At 41.6% G+C, this 18,763-nt stretch overlaps 1 long non-coding RNA gene across 1 annotated transcript; it reads right to left on the bottom strand.

The window, feature by feature from the left end:
* Nucleotides 1-17,198: 17,198 nt before the first annotated feature.
* On the bottom strand, nucleotides 17,199-18,738 carry LOC109213396. The gene is made up of 2 exons (XR_002066013.1): nucleotides 18,380-18,738; nucleotides 17,199-18,152 (listed from the first exon to the last, which is right to left on the bottom strand). It is a non-coding gene; the product is annotated as an uncharacterized LOC109213396 (long non-coding RNA).
* Nucleotides 18,739-18,763: the final 25 nt, after the last annotated feature.

Here is an 18,763-nt window from a genome sequence, read left to right on the forward strand (position 1 = left end):
ATTACATAGCTATCCAAACAAGTGAGGGTACATCTTCTTCATTTCTTCCTCGACCTCCCAAGTGGCCTCTTCAACCTACTAGTTTTTCCACAACACTTTAACGGAGGCAATTTCTTTATTTCTTAACTTTCAGACTTGCTTATCAAGAATGGCAACTGGAATTTCTTCATATGACAATTCTTCATTAACCTCAATAGTCTCAACCGGCACAATAGGGGACGGATCTCCAACTACCTTCTTCAACATGGACACATGGAATACCGGGTGCACTAATGACATCTCAGGTGGTAGCTCAATCTTGTACGCCACCTGACTAATCCTTTGAATGGTTCTGTACGGCCCAAAATACCTCAGACTCTTTCTTTCCAAAATGCTTGATGCCCTTCATGGGAGAAACCTTCAAGAATATCCAATCATCTTCCTTGAATTCCAAATCTCTTCGACGATCCGAATAGGACTTTTGACAGCTCTGAGCAGTTCTCAACCTCTCTTTAATAATCTTAACCTTCTCCATAGCTTAATGCACGAGGTCTGGTCCTATCAATTAAGCATCCCTAACTTCGAACCACCCAATAGGAGATCTACATCTCCTACCATATAATGCCTCAAATGGTGCCATATGAATACTAGGATGGTAGTTGTTGTTAGAAGCAAACTCTATGAGTGGCAAATGTTCATCCCAACTACCTTTGAAGTCAAGAACGCAAGCACGCAAGATATCCTCAAGCGTCTGAATAGTCCGCTTTGCCTGCCCATCAGTCTGTGGATGAAAGGCTGTACTAAGATTCACTTGTGTACTCAAACCTTGCTGAAATTTCTTCCAAAAGTTAGTTGTGAACTGTGCTCCTCGATCCGAAATGATAGAAACTGGAGTGCCATGCAACCTGACTATTTCTTTGCTATACAACTGAGCATACTGTTCCGTTGTGTCGGTAGATTTAACTGGCAAGAAGTGTGCTGATTTCGTGAGTCGGTCCATAATTACCCAAATTGAGTCAAACTTGCGCTGAGTGCGCGACAGTCCTACCACAAAGTCCATATTAGTCATTTACCACTTCCACATTAGAATTTCTATGTTCTGTGTTAACCCACCGGGCCTTTGATGTTCGGCCTTTACTTGCTGACAATATGGACATTTTGCCAAAAATTCCACTATTCTTCTTCATATCGTTCCACCTGTAGACTTCCTTGAGATCATGATACATGTTTGTAGAACCTGGGTGTGCAGAATACCTAGAAGTGTGAGCTTCAGCCATGATTCTTTCCCAAAGACCGTCTATATTTAGAACACATAGACGCCCTTGGTACCGTAGCGTACCATCATCCGTGCCAAGAGAAAAGGTTGTGGTCTTATTTCAATGAATCCCCTCCTTCAACTGTACCAACAATGGATCGTATTGCTTCTCTTTGATCTCCACCACAAGCAATGATTCAGCCCCATTTTGCATGATTACCCCGCCTTCACTAGAGTCTGCAAGATGAACTCCAAGCTAGCGAACCGATGAACCTACTTGGACAACAGCCTTTGATGTGCCTCAAAGTGAGCCAAACTACCCATAGATTCCGGCTAAGAGCATCCACCACGACATTGGCTTTTCCCAGGTGATATAGAATATCGATGTCGTAACCTTTGAGTAACTCCAACTATCTTCTCTTCCTCAAATTAAATTCCTTCTATTTGAAAGTATATTCAAGGCTCTTATGGTCCGTGACTATATCCACATGGACCCTATACCGACAATGGCGCCAAATCTTTAATGCAAATACCACCGCTGCAAGCTCTAAGTCATGTGTTGCATAGTTCTTTTCATGATTCTTGAATTGTCAAGAGGCATAAACTATCACCTTAACATGTTGTATCTTTAGTGGAACATCTTTATCACATTTCTCTTACATAAGACCTCCTAGGAATTGTATTCTACGATAATTTCCCTGATATGGTTACAATTTTCTGTGAATACTTGCAACTCGCTCTTCCAAATTCTCAACAAAAGACATTATTGAATGAGTTTTCTCATAGGACCCCCTGTTTCAAATGAATAACATCTGCTATCTTGCGCACACACCCTGATAACATCAACCTGCACGACATTGCATCAAATGTAAGGTCACATTGTGCTCAGACTTTTCTTAGCCAACCTCTTCTCCCCTTATGTACCTTACAGAATTTAAGAAACCACTCTACTTCCCTTATGAACACTCTCATGATCCCTATTTACTGTTAAACACTTCCCAAAACACATATCAACGCCCTTCATACATATACAATTCAGGAAGAGTCACTGGCCCGAACAGGGCATTCTCCGAAACTTCAGATCCTCCTCAATCCTTCAACAATGACTTTCGGTTTTACTCTTAAGTGTAAGACTTGTCCACCTGATTCCATCCTCGATGAGTAACTCACCTCATTCCCCGTATTGTAGCTACCAATGGAGTTCCCTGATATTGCGGCTTAAGAGTTACCATATTAAACATGTCTGGTCCGTAACAAGTGTTCATCCTCTTTCAATCTATTTTGAACCTTTTATTTGTCCTTTGGGTAGATTTTTTTGCCTTTCCCTTTTTGATCACCCTCTGGCCTGAGCAATACGTTGGTACCATCTCTTCTTTGTAACTGGAATATTCATTTCCATTGCATTTTGCTCATAGTGCAAAGTTGATATCCCTATTATGCCACACTCTTGTCTGCCTCCCATGAACTTGTAATATCATTGTGCCTGGTTTGCTGAGTTTATCATACAACAACTTCACCACCGGTAGTCTCACTTTCCATTGTATGTAGACATGAACTCTCTCTAGATCTTTTAGCTGATATTCAGTGTCACCCAAGTCGGTTGCATTACGGTTAGTCCTTTATAACTTTTATTAACACTTATGCTCTAAGCGAGTGCACCATTCTGATACAAACTATTTTATGATAACCACGACCATCTCAATTTATAGATTTTCTTCCCCTTTCTTCTCGCCTCATTCTTCCTAGTTAGTGAATAGCCATGCACTCTTCCATATGTTACGTGGTCTTTTCACTTAGTTGGGATTTCATCCCGCTCACCTCTTAACTCTTGTTGGGATATCTGTGGAAAAGTGTGTTCCCCATGTGCTAATCCTTCTCGTCGTGATCCTTCGAACCATGCCAACGATGAAGGTTCTAGTAGAGAAGATGGAGATGATGCAATATAAAACACTCATTGAATGGTGTGTATTGCTAAACAAAGTCTTGAACTTGTGAATATTTATTTGGGAATAGTTTTGAATGATGATTGTATTGTTGTGATGACCCAAAGGGTCATCTTATGTTATAGAACTCGATTCTGCGCTCTTAAGCCTTAAAAATATCATTTTACCATCCACAATTTGCTCGCGCATTCCGGGCATGTTTCTGGAAAGCTTTTATGTTGAAAGTTGATGAAAATAATAATTTTTGCCCTAAGAGTTGATTTTAGTTGACTTCGGTCAACGTTTTAAGTGAACGGACCCAAACCTGTGTTTTAATGGTCCCGGTGGGTCCGTAATGAAATATGGGACCTGGGCGTATGCCCGAAATCGGATCCCTAACTCGAGATATGATTTTTTGTTAAAAATTGAAAGACTGAAAGTCTAATGGTTTTAAGAATTTGGTTAATGTCTGATCTTGTTGGTATCGGGTCCTTATTTAGGTTCCGAAGCTCGGTACAAATTGGGGGTTTGGGTAGAATTAGGAATTTTTGGAAAACTGGGATTTAGACCTCAAATTGGGGTTGGATTTCAAAACTAATTATATATTTGGGCTCGGGGTTGAATGGGTGAATGGATTTTGGTCTGAACCTCGAGTTTTGACCAAGCGGGCCCGGGGTCGGTTTTTGACTTTTTGGGGGAAAGTTTGAGAAATCTAAATTTATGCATGGTGTTGGTTCCCTTAGATATAATTGATGTTATTGAGTTGATTGTGGCTAGATACGAGTGGTTTGGAGGTGGATACTAGAGGAAAAGCGGTATTTGAGCATTGAGTGGCCCGCAGAGCGAGCTAAGTGTCGTGTCTAACTTTGACTCGGGGGATTAGGAATCCTTGGCTTATTTGCTATATGAAATCCATGTGAGCGGTGTATAGGTGAGGTGACGAGTACCTAGGCACCGCTAATTTATCTGTTTTTCCTGTTTACTTCCCGTTCTTCTTATATTGTCTTTTCCTGCCTTAACTGCTACATGCTTTACTTGTAACTCCATGCCTAATTGCTACTTGTTAGACATTGTATCTTTTGTTGGAAGTATTAGTTCTTTCATAACTTCATTGTCTCCTATTATTTATTTGAGCTGGTTATTGGTACTTTCAAGGCATATTCTGGATTGGTCTCGCCGACTATTATTACTTGTGTGAAGTCTCATAGTGTATAATCTTCTTAGATGTATTGGTTAGAAGTTGAGCCTTGTGAATAGTTATGTGATTTGAATTGTGTAATTTCTGTATTTGCTGAGTAAATAATATAAATATGGTGGGATCAAGTTACGCGCCGCAACATGTGGAATAAAGGTGATATATATAGGAGGAATAAGGCTGAAATACTATGTACGGTGGGATAGGGTTGCATGCCGCAACAGGTGTAATAAGGGTGGATTGTGGTGAAATAAGGGTGAACTATGATTGTGGTTATTGTGATATGGTGGGATCGGGTTGCACGCTGCAACATTCTTTATGCTTATATTTTTCCCTGACTGTGTTAGTTGAACGATAGTCTTAAACTGTACTTAAGGATTGTAATAGCTGAGCACTGATGATATATTTCGAGAACTGTATTCATTCCTTGCAAATTACTGCCCTATTTTATCCTGTCTTTCCTTATACTTCTATTATACAATGTATGCGGGTTATATTATGAATGCCCCTCCGTAGCCTCGTAACTACCTCGTCGAGGTTAGGCTCGGGATATACCAGTACATGGGGTCGGTTGTACTGATGCTGCACTCTGCACTTCCTGTGCAGATTTTGGAGCAGGTTCGTGTTGATCGAGAGGTTGGTTGTAGGACTCACTTGCTTGGAGACCCAAGGTAGTCCTGTTGGCGTCCGCAGGCTTTGGCATCCCCTTCTATGCCCCATACTTTGCTGTATTCCTTATTTCATAAACAGTTGTATTTTCTTCCGGACTAATGCTTGTAATAAAATATTAGAATGTTCGTGGATTGTGACACCGGATTCTGGGTACTAATAGTAATAGAATATAAACAAAGAGGCTATTTACTTACTTCCGCATTTATTTTGACTCGTTTAGCTTATTTATTGTTAATCAATGAAACATAAATGAAATTGGCTAATAAAACTCTAACGTTGGCTTTCCTAGCAAGTGTGATGTTAGGCATCATCACGGTCCTGACGGTGGGAATCCTGGGTCGTGACAAGTTGGTATTAGAGCACTAGGTTGCCTAGGTCTCACGATTCACGAATAGGCTTAGTAGAGTCTGGAGGATCAGTACAGAGACGTCTGTACTTATCTCCTAGAGGCTACAGAGTTTAGGAACATTTACACTTCTATTCTTGTCTCTCGTGCGATTTTGTTCTCTCAATGCTAATTGAACTCTCTACTCTTGTTCTATCGCAGATGGCGAGAACACGTACCACTTCTTCAGCTGAGCAGCAGCCGGAGCCCCCAGTGGCAGCTCCTACGAGGGGCAGAGGACGAGGCCGACGCCATGGCAGAGGCCGAGGTAAGGGTAGGGCTCAGCCTAGAGCTCGAGCAGCAGCACCAGCAGTGGAGCCTCAGGTAGAGTTTTATGAGGAGGCTCCAGCCCAGACTGTTCCAGCGGGGCCAGCTCAGGTTCTAGAGGGGTTCATCACTACCCCGGTACTTCAGGATGCTTTGGTCCATCTAGTGGGCCTCATGGAGAGTGTGGCACAGGCCGGCACATTCCCTGTAGCACCAGCCGTCTCTCAGGCTAGGGGAGGAGCACAGACTCCCGCTACCCACACTCCGGAGCAGATGGCTCTTCAGTTTCAGACTCTAGCAGCTCAGCCCGATGGGGTAGTTTCGCCGGGTGTTACAACACAGACCGGTGATGGATCGGTTATGTCTTCTGAGACTTTGTGGAGATTGGATCGGTGTACCAAGCTTTTCCCAGTTCACTATAGTGGTGCATCTTTAGAGGATCCCCCGGACTATCTGGACAGTTGTTGTGAGGTTTTACAAAACATGGGGATAACGGAGACCAATGGGGTCGATTTTGCTGTATTTCACCTGTCGGGTTCCGCCAAGATGGTGGAGGGATTATATGTTGGCCAGACTAGCTGGGTCACCGGATCTTACTTGGGACCAGTTCTCTAAGCTATTTCTTGAGAAGTATCTTCTTATCACTCAGAGAGAGGACTACCGAAGGTAGTTCGAGCGTCTGCAGTAGGGTTCTATCACTGTCACTCAGTACAAGACTCGATTTGTGGATCTGGACCGTCATGCTATTCTCCTGCTTCCTACCGAGAGAGAGGGTGAGTAGGTTTATTGAGGGACTTGCCCGGCCTATCAGATTGCAGATGGCTAAGGAGACTGGGAGTGAGATTTCTTTCCAGGAGGCAGCCAATGTTGCCGGGCGAGTTGAGATGGTTTTAGCTTAGGGGAGTGGTCTGGGGTCTGACAAAAGGTAGTGTCACTCCGGTGGATTCAGTAGGGCCTCATCTGAAGGTCGAGGTACTTTTGGTAAAGGCCATCCTCCCAGACCGTTTCATTCAGCACTCCAGGCATCCCATGCTGCTTCAGGTTGGCGTGGTCCTCATATGTATTATTCTGATCAGCTAGCCTACAGTATACCACCAGTTATCAGTGCACCTCCTATTCAAAGTTATTACCGTGGTCAGCCGGCCCGTTCGGGTCAGTCTCAATTTCCACAGCCACATTATTAGGATGGATGTTTCAAGTGTGGTGTCTATGGGCATATAAGGAGGACCTGTCCGAGATTATTGGGTGTTCTGCCACAGCAGCAGAGTTCTCGTGCCATGATTCCAGCACCGGGTGCACCACCGCCCGCTCAACCAGCCAGAGGTAGGGGTCAGGTAGCCAGAGGTAGAGGCCAGGCCGCTAGAGGTGGAGGCCAGGCCATTAGAGGTGGAGGTCAAGCCGCTATAGGTGAAGGCCAACCAACAAGGGGTCGTCATAGGGATATAGTTCAGAGTGGTGGGACCCAGCCTCGATGTTACGCTTTTCTAGCCAGGCCTAAGGCTGAGTAATCCGATGCTGGTATCACAGGTACTGTTTACGTTTGTAGTAGAGATACTTCAGTTCTATTTAATCCAGGGTCTACCTACTCCTATGTGTCATCTTACTTTGCTTCATATTTGGTTGTGCCCCATGATTCCTTGAGTGCCCCTATATATGTATCCACACCTGTAGGGGATTCTATTATTGTAGATCGTGTCTATCATTTGTGTATGGTTATTATTAGGGGTCTTGATACTAGCGTAGATCTTCTACTTCTCGATATGGTTGATTTTGATGTCATTTTGGGGATGGATTGATTGTCACCTTATCACGCTATATTGGATTGTCACTCCAAGATGGTGACCTTAGCCATGCTGGGGTTTCCTCAATTACAGTGGAGAGGGACTCCTGATCATTCTACAAGCAGAGTTATCTCTTATATGAAGGCTCGGCGTATGGTCGAGAAGGGGTGTCTAGCTTATTTGGCTTATGTCCATGATTCCAGTGCGGAGGTTTCTTCTATGGAATCGGTACCAGTTGTCCGTGAGTTTCCAGAAGTGTTTCCTGCAGACCTTTTGGGGATGCCACCCGACAGGGATATTGACTTCTGTATTTATTTAGTTCCGGGCACTCTGTCCATTTCTATTCTGCCATAGCATATGGCCCCGCCAGAGTTAAAAGAGTTGAAGGATCAGTTACAAGATTTGCTTGATAAGGGCTTTATTAGACCTAACGTCTCGCTTTGAGGTGAGCCCGTATTATTTGCAAAGAAGGGGGATGGATCAAAGAGGATGTGCATAGATTATCGGCAGTTGATTTGAGGTCTGGCTGCCATCAGTTGAGGATTAGGGCATCTGATGTCCCTAAGATAGCTTTTCAGACTCAGTATGGGCATTATGAGTTTCTAGTGATATCACTTCGGTTGACAATGCCTCAGCAGCATTCATGGATTTGATAAACCGGGTGTTCAAGCACTATCTGGATTCCTTTGTGATTGTTTTTATTGATGATATCTTGATCTACTCCCACGGTCGAGAGGAGCATGAGCAGCATCTTCGGATCGTTCTTCAAACTCTGAGAGACAGCCAGTTATATGCTATGTTTTCAAAATACGAGCTTTGGTTGAGTTCAATTGCTTTCTTGGGTCACGTTGTATCAGCAGAGAGTATTCAGGTGGATCCTAAGAAGATTAAGGTAAGAACTGGCCTAGACCCACTTCAGCCACAGAGATTCGTAGTTTCTTGGGATTGACAGGTTGTTACCATCGGTTTGTGGAGGGGTTCTCATCTATAGCAACCCCATTGACCAGGTTGACCCAGAAGGGTGCCCCGTTCAGATGGTCGGACGAGTGTGAGGCGAGCTTTCAGAAGCTCAAGACAACTTTGACTGCGGCATCGGTGTTGGTGTTGCCAATAGGTTCAGGGCCTTATACGGTATATTATGATGCATCTCATATTGGACTTGGTGCGATATTGATGCAGGGTGGAAAGGTTATTGCATATGCTTCACGGCAGCTAAAGGTTCACGAGAAGAATTATCATGTTCATGACTTGGAGCAGGCAGCCATTGTTCATGCGCTGAAGATTTGGAGGCACTATCTTTATGGCGTGTCGTGTGAGGTGTTCACGGATCATCGGAGTTTGCAATATTTGTTCAAGAAAAAGGAGCTCAATTTGAGGCAGAGGAGGTGGTTGGAACTATTGAAAGACTATGATATCACCATTTGTATCATCCCGGAAAGGCCAATGTGGTGGTTGATGCTTTGAGTAGGAAGTCAGCTAGTATGGGCAGCCTTGTGTATATTCCAGTCCGCTTGCATTAGATGTTCAGGCCTTATCCAATCAGTTCGTGAGGTTGGATGTTTCTGAGCCTAGTCGTGTTTTAGCTTGCACAGTCACTCGGTCTTCTTTGTTTGACCGCATCAGGGAGCGGCAGTATAATGACCCTCATTTGCTTGTCCTTAGGGACACAGTGCGGCACGGTGATTCCAAGCAGGTTACGGTTGGAGATGATGGAGTTTTGAGGATGCAGGGTCGTGTTTGTGTGCCTAATGTGGATGGACTTCGTGAGTTGATTCTAGAGGAGGCCCACAGTTCCCGGTATTCTATTCAGCCGGGCGCCGCCAAGATGTATCAAGACTAGCGGAAGCATTATTGGTGGAGGAGGATGAAAAAGGATATCGTTGCATATGTAGCTCGGTGTCTACATTGTCAGCAAGTAAAGTACAAGCATCAAAGACCTGGTGGTTTGCTTCAGAAGATAGATTTTCCTGAGTGGAAGTGGGAGCATATCACTATGGATTTCATTGTTGGACTCCCACGGACTAAGAGGAAGCTCGATGAAGTTTGGGTTATTGTGGATAGCCTGATCAAGTCAGCGTATTTTGTTCCTAAGTCAGTTACCTATTCTTCAAAGCGGTTGGCAGAGATTTATATCCGTAAGATTGTTTGTCTTCACGGCGTGCCCGTGTCTATCATTTCTGATCGAGGTACGCAGTTTACCTCGCACTTCTAGAGGGCAGTACAACGTCAGTTGGGTACGCGGGTTGAGTTGAGCACAGTATTTCATCCTCAGATGGATGGACAATTCGAGCACACTATTCAGATCTTGGAGGATATGCTCCACGCATGTGTTATAGACTTTGGAGGATCGTAGGATCAGTTCTTGCCGCTAGCGGAATTTGCCTACAACAACAACTATCAGTCGAGCATCCAGATGGCTCCCTATGAGGCATTATATGGTAGACGGTATTGGTCGCCGGTGGGATGGTTTGAGCCGGGGGAGGCTCAGTTATTGGGTACAGATTTGGTACAGGATGCCTTGGATAAGGTTAAGATCATTTAGGATAGACTTCGCACAGCTCAGTCCAGACAGAAGAGTTATGCCGACCGTAGGGTTCGTGATGTGGCATTTATGGTCGGAGAGAGAGTGTTGCTTCGGGTATCACCCATGAAGGGTGTAATGAAGTTTGGAAAGTAGGGCAAGTTGAGCCCTAGGTATATCGGGCCTTTTGAGATCCTTGAGCGAGTGGGAGATGTGGCCTACAGACTTGCATTGCCATCTAGTTTATCAGCAGTCCATCTGGTGTTTCATGCATCCATGCTTCGGAAGTATCACAGCGATCCATCCCACGTGTTAGACTTCAGCATGTCCAGTTGGACAAGGATTTGACCTACGAGGAGAAGCCGGTAACTATTCTAGACCGGCAGGTTCGTCAGCTGAGGTCGAAGAGTTATCCTTCAGTTCGAGTGCAGTGGATAGGTCAGCCTGTTGAGGCAGCTACCTGGGAGTCCGAGTCCGATATGCGGAGCAGATATCCCCACCTTTCCACAAGCTCAAGTACTTTTCTATGTCCGTTCGAGGACGAAATGTTATTTTAGAGGTGGAGAATGTGATAACCCAAAGGGTCATCTTATGTTTTAGAACTTGATTATGCGCTCTTAAGCCTTAAAAATCTCATTTTTACCCTCCTCGATTTGCGTGCGCAGTCAGGGCATGTTTCCGGAAAGCTTTTATGTTAAAAGTTGATGAAAATAATAAATTTTGCCTTAAAAGTTGATTTTAGTTAACTTCGGTTAATGTTTTGAGTAAACAGACCTGGACCCGTGTTTTGATGGTCCCGATGGATCTGTAATGAAATATGGGACCTGGGCGTATGCCCGGCATCGAATTTCGAGGTCCCTAGCTCGAGATATGAATTTTTGTTAAAAATTGAAAGACTAAAAATCTAATGGTTTTAAGAATTTGGTTAATGTTTGATCTTGTTGGTATCGGGTCCGTCTTTTGGTTCCGGAGCCCGGTACAGGTTTATGATATTTAAGACTTATCTGTGAAATTTGGTGAGAGACGGAGTTGGTTTGACGTGATTCGGACGTCCGGTTGAGAAAACAGAAATTTTAAAGTGTTCTTGAGAATTTTATTTGATTTGGTGCTAAATTCATAGTTCTAGGTGTTATTTTGGCGATTTAATCGCGCGAGCAAGTTTGTATGATGTTTTAAGACTTGTGTGCATGTTTAGTTTGGAGCCCCGAGGGCTCGGGTGAGTTTCGGATAGGCTACGGAGTGTTTGAACTTTGAAAAACCATCAGTTGATGCACTAGTTCTGCAGACTTCGCATTTGCGAAGAGACCATCGCATTTGCGAGCAATAATTGATGTTATTGAGTTAATTGTGGCTTGATACGAGTGGTTTGTAGGTTGATACTAGAGGAAAAGCGGTATTTGAGCATTAAGTGGCCCGCGGAGCGAGGTAAGTTTCGTGTCTAACTTTGACTCGAGGGATTAAGAATCCTTGGCTTATTTGCTATATGAAATCCATGTGAGCGGTGTATAGGTGAGGTGACGAGTACCTATGCACCGCCAATTTATCTGTTTTGCCTGTTTACTTCCTGTTCTTCTTATGTTGTCTTTTCCTGCCTTAACTGCTACATGCTTTACTTTGTAACTCCATGCATAATTGCTACTTGTTAGACATTGTATCTTTTGTTGGAAGTATTAGTTCTTTCATAGCTTCGTTGTCTCCTATTATTTGTTTGAGCTGGTTATTGGTACTTTCAAGGCATATTCTGGATTGGTCTCGCCGAGTATTATTACTTGCGTGAAGTCTCATAGTGTATAATCTTCTTAGATGTATGGTTAGAAGTTGAGCCTTGTGAAGAGTTGTGTGATTTGAATTGTGTAATTTCTGTATTTGCTGAGTAAATGATATTGATATGGTGGGATCAGGTTGTGCGCCGCAACAGGTAGAATAAGGGTGATATATATAGGAGGAATAAGGGTGAAATACTATGTACGGTGGGATCGGGTTGCATGCCGCAACAGGTATAATAAGGGTAGATTGTGGTGAAATAAGGGTGAACTGTGATTGTGGTTATTGTGATATGGTGGGATCGGGTTGCACGCTGCAACATTCTTTATGCTTATATTTTTCCCTGACTGTGTTAGCTGAACGGTAGTCTTAAACTGTAATTGGTAATAGCTGAGCACTGATGAAATGGTTCGAGAACTGTATTCATTCCTTGCAAATTACTGCCCTATTTTATACTGTCTTTCCTTTTACTTCTATTATACAATGTATGCAGGTTATATTATGAATGCCCCGCTGTAGCCTCGTAACTACCCCGTCGAGGTTAGGCTCGGCACTTACCAGTACATGGGGTCGGTTGTACTGATACTGCACTCTGCACTTCCCGTGCAGATTTTGGAGCAGGTTCATGTTGATCGAGAGGTTGGCTGTAGGATTCACTTGCTTGGAGACCCAAGGTAGTCCTGTTGGCGTCCGCAGGTCCTGGTGTCCCCTTCTATACCCCATACTTTATTGTTTTCCTTATTTCGTAAACAGTTGTATTTTCTTTTGAACAAATGCTTGTAGTAAAATCTTAGAATGTTCGTGGATTGTGACACTGGATTCTGGGTAGTATTAGTAATAGAATATAAACAAAAAGGCTATTTACTTATTTCCACATTTATTTCGACTCGTTTAGCTTGTTTATTGTTAATCACTGAAACGTAAAGGAAATTGGCTAATAAAACTCTAACGTTGGCTTGCCTAGCAAGTGTGATGTTAGGCGCCATCACGGTCCCAACGGTGGGAATTTCGGATCGTGATGTTAGCGTTGTTATTGTTATTAGCGTTGTTTTTGTGGTTGTGGTTGTTATTAGCGTTGTTGTTGGATAACTGTTGTTGGTTAATTGTTGTTGTTGTTGTTAGTTAATTGTTGTTGTTGTTGGTTAATTATGGTCGAATTTATAGGATGGATATTGGTAATTGGTAGGTGGTGTAGCTTAAAAGGAGGCATATTCTGCCCGGTTTTTACCCAAAAAATCAACCAAAATCGGTTGAAAATATCTTCTTCTTTTTTCCAGAAATTCAAAATTTCCGACCGAATTCGGTCGGAATTTTCAAATGAAATCTCTGGATTTATTTATTTCAATAAATTAACAATTTATTAGAATTTACAAATAATTATATATTTAAATAAAATTATTATATATTTAAAATTCCGACCGATTTCAATCGGTATTTAAAAAATAAATTAAAAAAAATTTAATTAATACCAACCGATTTCGATCGGTATATGTAGTTTGGTTGTCAGTCAACATATTGAACTAACCGACCGTTTTTGGTCTGAAAATTTCGACAAAAGCAATAGTAAATCGGTCTCTCAAATTCCGGCCGATTTCGGTCAGTTTTCCTGGACGAAATTAGCCAGTTTTTTTAATAGTGATAGTTTAATTTATTTAACATTTTATCTCGCACAAAGCTTAATACATATATTATTTAGTACATCCAACCGAGGTTGCAGTAGATATGCAGTGAATCATAAGATCCTTTGTTCTGATTTTCTCACAATTGTGACAATTCTGTTGTGTCATCTGCAGCACCCTTTAACCATGGTTAACTTTTCTCTATGTATCATTTCATCGGTTATGGCAATTTGGTAATGCAGGTCAAAAAATTACTGATTGTCTCAAGACTCCTGCGGATTTTGATAGATATGGAGGATATATTATTGGGCAAGTTCCACAAATAATTACATCCGAGCCAAATATTGGAACAATATACATTGATTATGTAAGAAATATGTATATTTTATGTATATTATACATTAATACACAAAAAATACATACTATACTATGTAGTTTTCCCTATATTATTCTTTTTCTAAGTTTAAATGGTCTATCCACCGTTCATGTTATTAACTAGGAACTGAATCGAGAAATCGTATAGAGTAAAAAAAAAATGAGAATACAAATTGAATCAAAATGTCCAATATAGACCGGTAAAAATTGCACGGGGCGCCCTATTTCGGCGCCCCTTTTTAACCTGTAGCCGCTTTGTCTTTCTGTTTGCACCCGTACCCACTTTTTAAAAAACTTCAGCTTCCCTTTCTCCTCCCCATCTCCTTCTTCATTTTCTCATTGTCTGGAAACACAACTCCGTGAGGACTGAGGAATGATATGATCATACCATTGATCAGAAAAAGGCACCAATTTTTATCCAACAAAAAAACAGCAACACGAAAATCAAATATGTTGTAATATAGATAAAACATAGAAACCGTAAAGAAAATGGAGAAACTGATCATCAGCGATCAGAGATTCAAATGTTAAAAAGAAAAGTTTTCGAAAACGAAATAACATAACAACAAAGCATTTATTTTGCAATAAAAACAAAACGCAAAATCGGATGCATTAGATGATCACAATACATTTAATTAGATGTAACTGTATCTTCTTGGTGTCCTGAGCTGAAGTTAATTAGACAAAAACTTCAGCTCTATAGCTGAAGTTTTTTAGTTACAACACAAAAACTTCAGCTCTAGAGCTGAAGTTTTCTAGTTACAAGTTACAACACAAAAACTTCAGCTCTAGAGCTGAAGTTTTCTAGTTACAACATAGAAACTTCAGCTCTAGAGCTGAAGTTTTCCGGTTACAAAGACAAAAACTTCAGCTCTAGAGCTAAAGTTTTCCAGTACAAAAGAAAAACTTCAGCTCTAGAGCTGAAGTTTTTATTTTATAACTGGCAAACTTCAGCTCTAGAGCTGAAGTTTTTATTTTATAACTGGCAAACTTCAGCCCGGTTACTAAACAAAAACTTATAGAATAAAACTCCAGCTCTAGAGCTGAAGTTCCCGAGTTACAAAACAAAAACTTCAGCTCTAGAGCTGAACTTCAGGCCCGGCTACTAAAATGCTGAAGTTTTGTGTGATTGCCTTTGCTACTTCAGCCCTGTGTGCTGAAGTTATACGAAAAAGCGGGTACGCTTGCAATTTTTTTTGCAAAGCGGGCACAGATTAAAATGTGCCACAAAAAGCGTGTATAGATGCAAATGCCCTACCGGTAAAAAATGCACGGGGCACCCTATTTCGGCGCCCCTTTTTAACCTGTAGCCGCTTTGTCTTTCTGTTTGCACCCGTACCCACTTTTTAAAAAACTTCAGCTTCCCTTTCTCCTCCCCTTCTCCTTCTTCATTTTCTCATTGTCTGGAAACACAACTCCGTGAGGACTGAGGAATGATATGGTCATACCATTGATCAGAAAAAGGCACCAATTTTTATCCAACAAAAAAACAGCAACACAAAAATCAAATATGTTGTAATATAGATAAAACATAGAAACCGTAAAGAAAATGGAGAAACTGATCATCAGCGATCAGAGATTCAAATGTTAAAAAGAAAAGTTTTCGAAAACGAAATAGCATAACAACAAAGCATTTATTTTGCAATAAAAACATAACGCAAAATCGGATGCATTAGATGATCACAATACAGTTAATTAGATGTAACTGTATCTTCTCGGTGTCCTGAGCTGAAGTTAATTAGACAAAAACTTCAGCTCTATAGCTGGAGTTTTTCAGTTACAACACAAAAACTTCAGCTCTAGAGCTGAAGTTTTCTAGTTACAACATAGAAACTTCAGCTCTAGAGCTGAAGTTCTCTAGTTACAAAAACAAAAACTTCTAGAGCTGAAGTTTTTCTTTTGTACTGGCAAACTTCAGCTCTAGAGCTGAAGTTTCCCGGTTACAAAGACAAAAACTTCAGCTCTAGAGCTAAATTTTTCCAAGCCGTAAGAAAGATGAGCAGAGCATTCCTTCCGCCGGCCTTTATAGGAGTAGGGGAGCGTGGTGAGATAGATAGACGTCCAATCCTGCAGCAGCTAACAAAAGAAAAACTTCAGCTCTAGAGCTGAAGTTTTTATTTTATAACTGGCAAACTTCAGCCCGGTTACTAAACAAAAACTTATAAAATAAAATTCAGCTCTAGAGCTGAAGTTCGCGAGTTAAAAAACAAAAACTTCAGCTCTAGAGCTGAACTTCAGGCCCGGCTACTAAAATGCTGAAGTTTTGTGTGATTGCCTTTGCTACTTCAACCCCGTGTGCTGAAGTTATGCGAAAAAGCGGGTACGCTTGCAATTTTTTTTGTAAAGCGGGCACAGATTAAAATGTGGCACAAAAAGCGGGTATAGATGCAAATGCCCCACCGGTAAAAAATGCACGGGGCGCCCTATTTCGGCGCCCCTTTTTAACCTGTAGCCGCTTTGTCTTTCTGTTTGCACCCGTACCCACTTTTTAAAAAACTTCAGCTTCCCTTTCTCCTCCCCTTCTCCTTCTTCATTTTCTCATTGTCTGGAAACACAACTCCGTGAGGACTGAGGAATGATATGGTCATACCATTGATCAGAAAAAGGCACCAATTTTTATCCAACAAAAAAACAGCAACACGAAAATCAAATATGTTGTAATATAGATAAAACATAGAAACCGTAAAAAAAATGGAGAAACTGATCATCAGCGATCAGAGATTCAAATGTTAAAAAGAAAAGTTTTCGAAAACGAAATAGCATAACAACAAAGCATTTATTTTGCAATAAAAACAGAACGCAAAATCGGATGCATTAGATGATCACAATACAGTTAATTAGATGTAACTGTATCTTCTTGGTGTCCTGAGCTGAAGTTAATTAGACAAAAACTTCAGCTCTATAGCTGAAGTTTTTCAGTTACAACACAAAAACTTCAGCTCTAGAGCTGAAGTTTTCTAGTTACAACATAGAAACTTCAGCTCTAGAGCTGAAGTTTTTCAGTTACAACACAAAAACTTTTCTAGTTACAACATAGAAACTTCAGCTCTAGAGCTGAAGTTATCTGGTTACAAAAACCAAAACTTTAGCTCTAAAGCTGAAGTTTTCCAGTACAAAAGAAAAACTTCAGCTCTAGAGCTGAAGTTTTTATTTTATAACTGGCAAACTTCAGCCCGGTTACTAAACAAAAACTTATAAAATAAAACTTCAGCTCTAGAGCTGAAGTTCGCGAGTTACAAAACAAAAACTTCAGCTCTAGAGCTGAACTTCAGGCCCGGCTACTAAAATGCTGAAGTTTTGCGTGATTGCCTTTGCTACTTCAGCCCCGTGTGCTGAAGTTATGCGAAAAAGCGGGTACGCTTGCAATTTTTTTTGCAAAGCGGGCACGGGTTAAAATGTGGCACAAAAAGCGGGTATAGATACAAATGCCCCTATAGACCGTTGAAACAAAGTTTTACCAACACTGCAGAATTGTAATTGTTGAATTGCTTTTTTGAAATCTTTGGCTACATAAACTCATACACTCAAAGGGACTACAACTCCCTCATAAACTGAACACACGCACATTTATACCATTGAGTCTATGGAATATCTGGTTTATACGTAATCGGAATCTCTATGACCACAAAGCACTAAAACTAGTCCAAAATTAGTCTTACATCAAGCTATTGAGTTTGCATATATGGCTGCATCACAACCCACACAACCTAAAAGGGTACGTCTAAATCTTGGATGGATACCTCCAAAACCAAACTATTACAAATTAAATACGGATGGGGCAACATCTTGCAACACTGATACAGATGGCATCAGAAGAGTGATTAGGAACCACTTAGGCGTTTGGATGGTGGGGTTTGCTGGCCCAATCACACATGTACATTCTATCTCAGCAGAGCTGCAGGCCCTCATACAAGGGCTAAGTCTAGCCGTCCAAATGCAATTACTGCCACTGGAAGTGGAAACTGATGCACAGGAGGTAATCACACTTGTGGCTACGAACAACTCTAGATATACTAATCTGATTTCTGATTGCAGGCACCTCCTCAGGATGCTACATGATCCAGTAGTTCGACATGCATACGGGGAACAAAAATGGAGCAGCAGACCAACTTGCGAATTTAGGAAGTAGGATGCAAGGTGAAGCTACACTGCAAGTTTTTGTTGAACCACCTCTTTTTGTATCAAGTCAGCTGCAGCCTGCAGGCAGATCAACTGGGAACCACTATACAACGTCTCGTATCTATCCCAGAAGCAAGAGAAGCAGCCTTTAACAATAGCCAACCATGTTTTGTTAGTAACCTCGTAGCTGCAGATGCCATTGACACTACCGTTTTGACAATAGCTAGGACAACAACAGCTACTACCAGTAATGAGGATCGTCAACACGTTAACTTTAGGGACGAGACCTCACATCTACCTGATAATGTAACTAATGTTAGTATATGTACTATGGTGCACGAGCACCAACCCTTGTACACAACTTTTAATTAATGCAAGTTATCTTTTACACCCAAAAAAAAAGACAGTATAATTGAATATTGCAAAAGGTTATTTCATATTTCACCTTCTTCAGTTACATACGGAAAAGGAGTTCCATACCAAAACAAGAAGGGAAAATATGAAAGAATACTAAGCAATATTTACCTCATCCACTTATATCCGAGGATCAAACGGGAATCGTAGAGAAAGGGAAACTGTGATTTGTGCTGGTATCTTATGACTTCGTGGTTGTGTTGTTAAAAGTTCAGTTGAGGAATCGGCTCTGGCTCTGAAGCTACAAGCAACGAGTTGGTGTTTCGCCTCATTTAGTTGGTCTTTTAATGCAGGCAACAAGTCGCCAAAGTGTGCGCCTTATTGCTCATGAGCTCCATCGTGAAGAGATCAACAACACTTAACAACTGCATCTATTTGCGAAATAAATAAAAAAAAAAAATCAGCTGCCACTAGTTTCTTTGTTTGTTGTTCCTTTGAATTCTTCATGTTTTCAAACTTCACTGTTCTACCATTGCATCCCCCCCCCCCCCCCCC

This window comes from Nicotiana attenuata, unplaced genomic scaffold (genome assembly GCF_001879085.1).
Source record: "Nicotiana attenuata strain UT unplaced genomic scaffold, NIATTr2, whole genome shotgun sequence".
NCBI lineage: Eukaryota > Viridiplantae > Streptophyta > Magnoliopsida > Solanales > Solanaceae > Nicotiana > Nicotiana attenuata.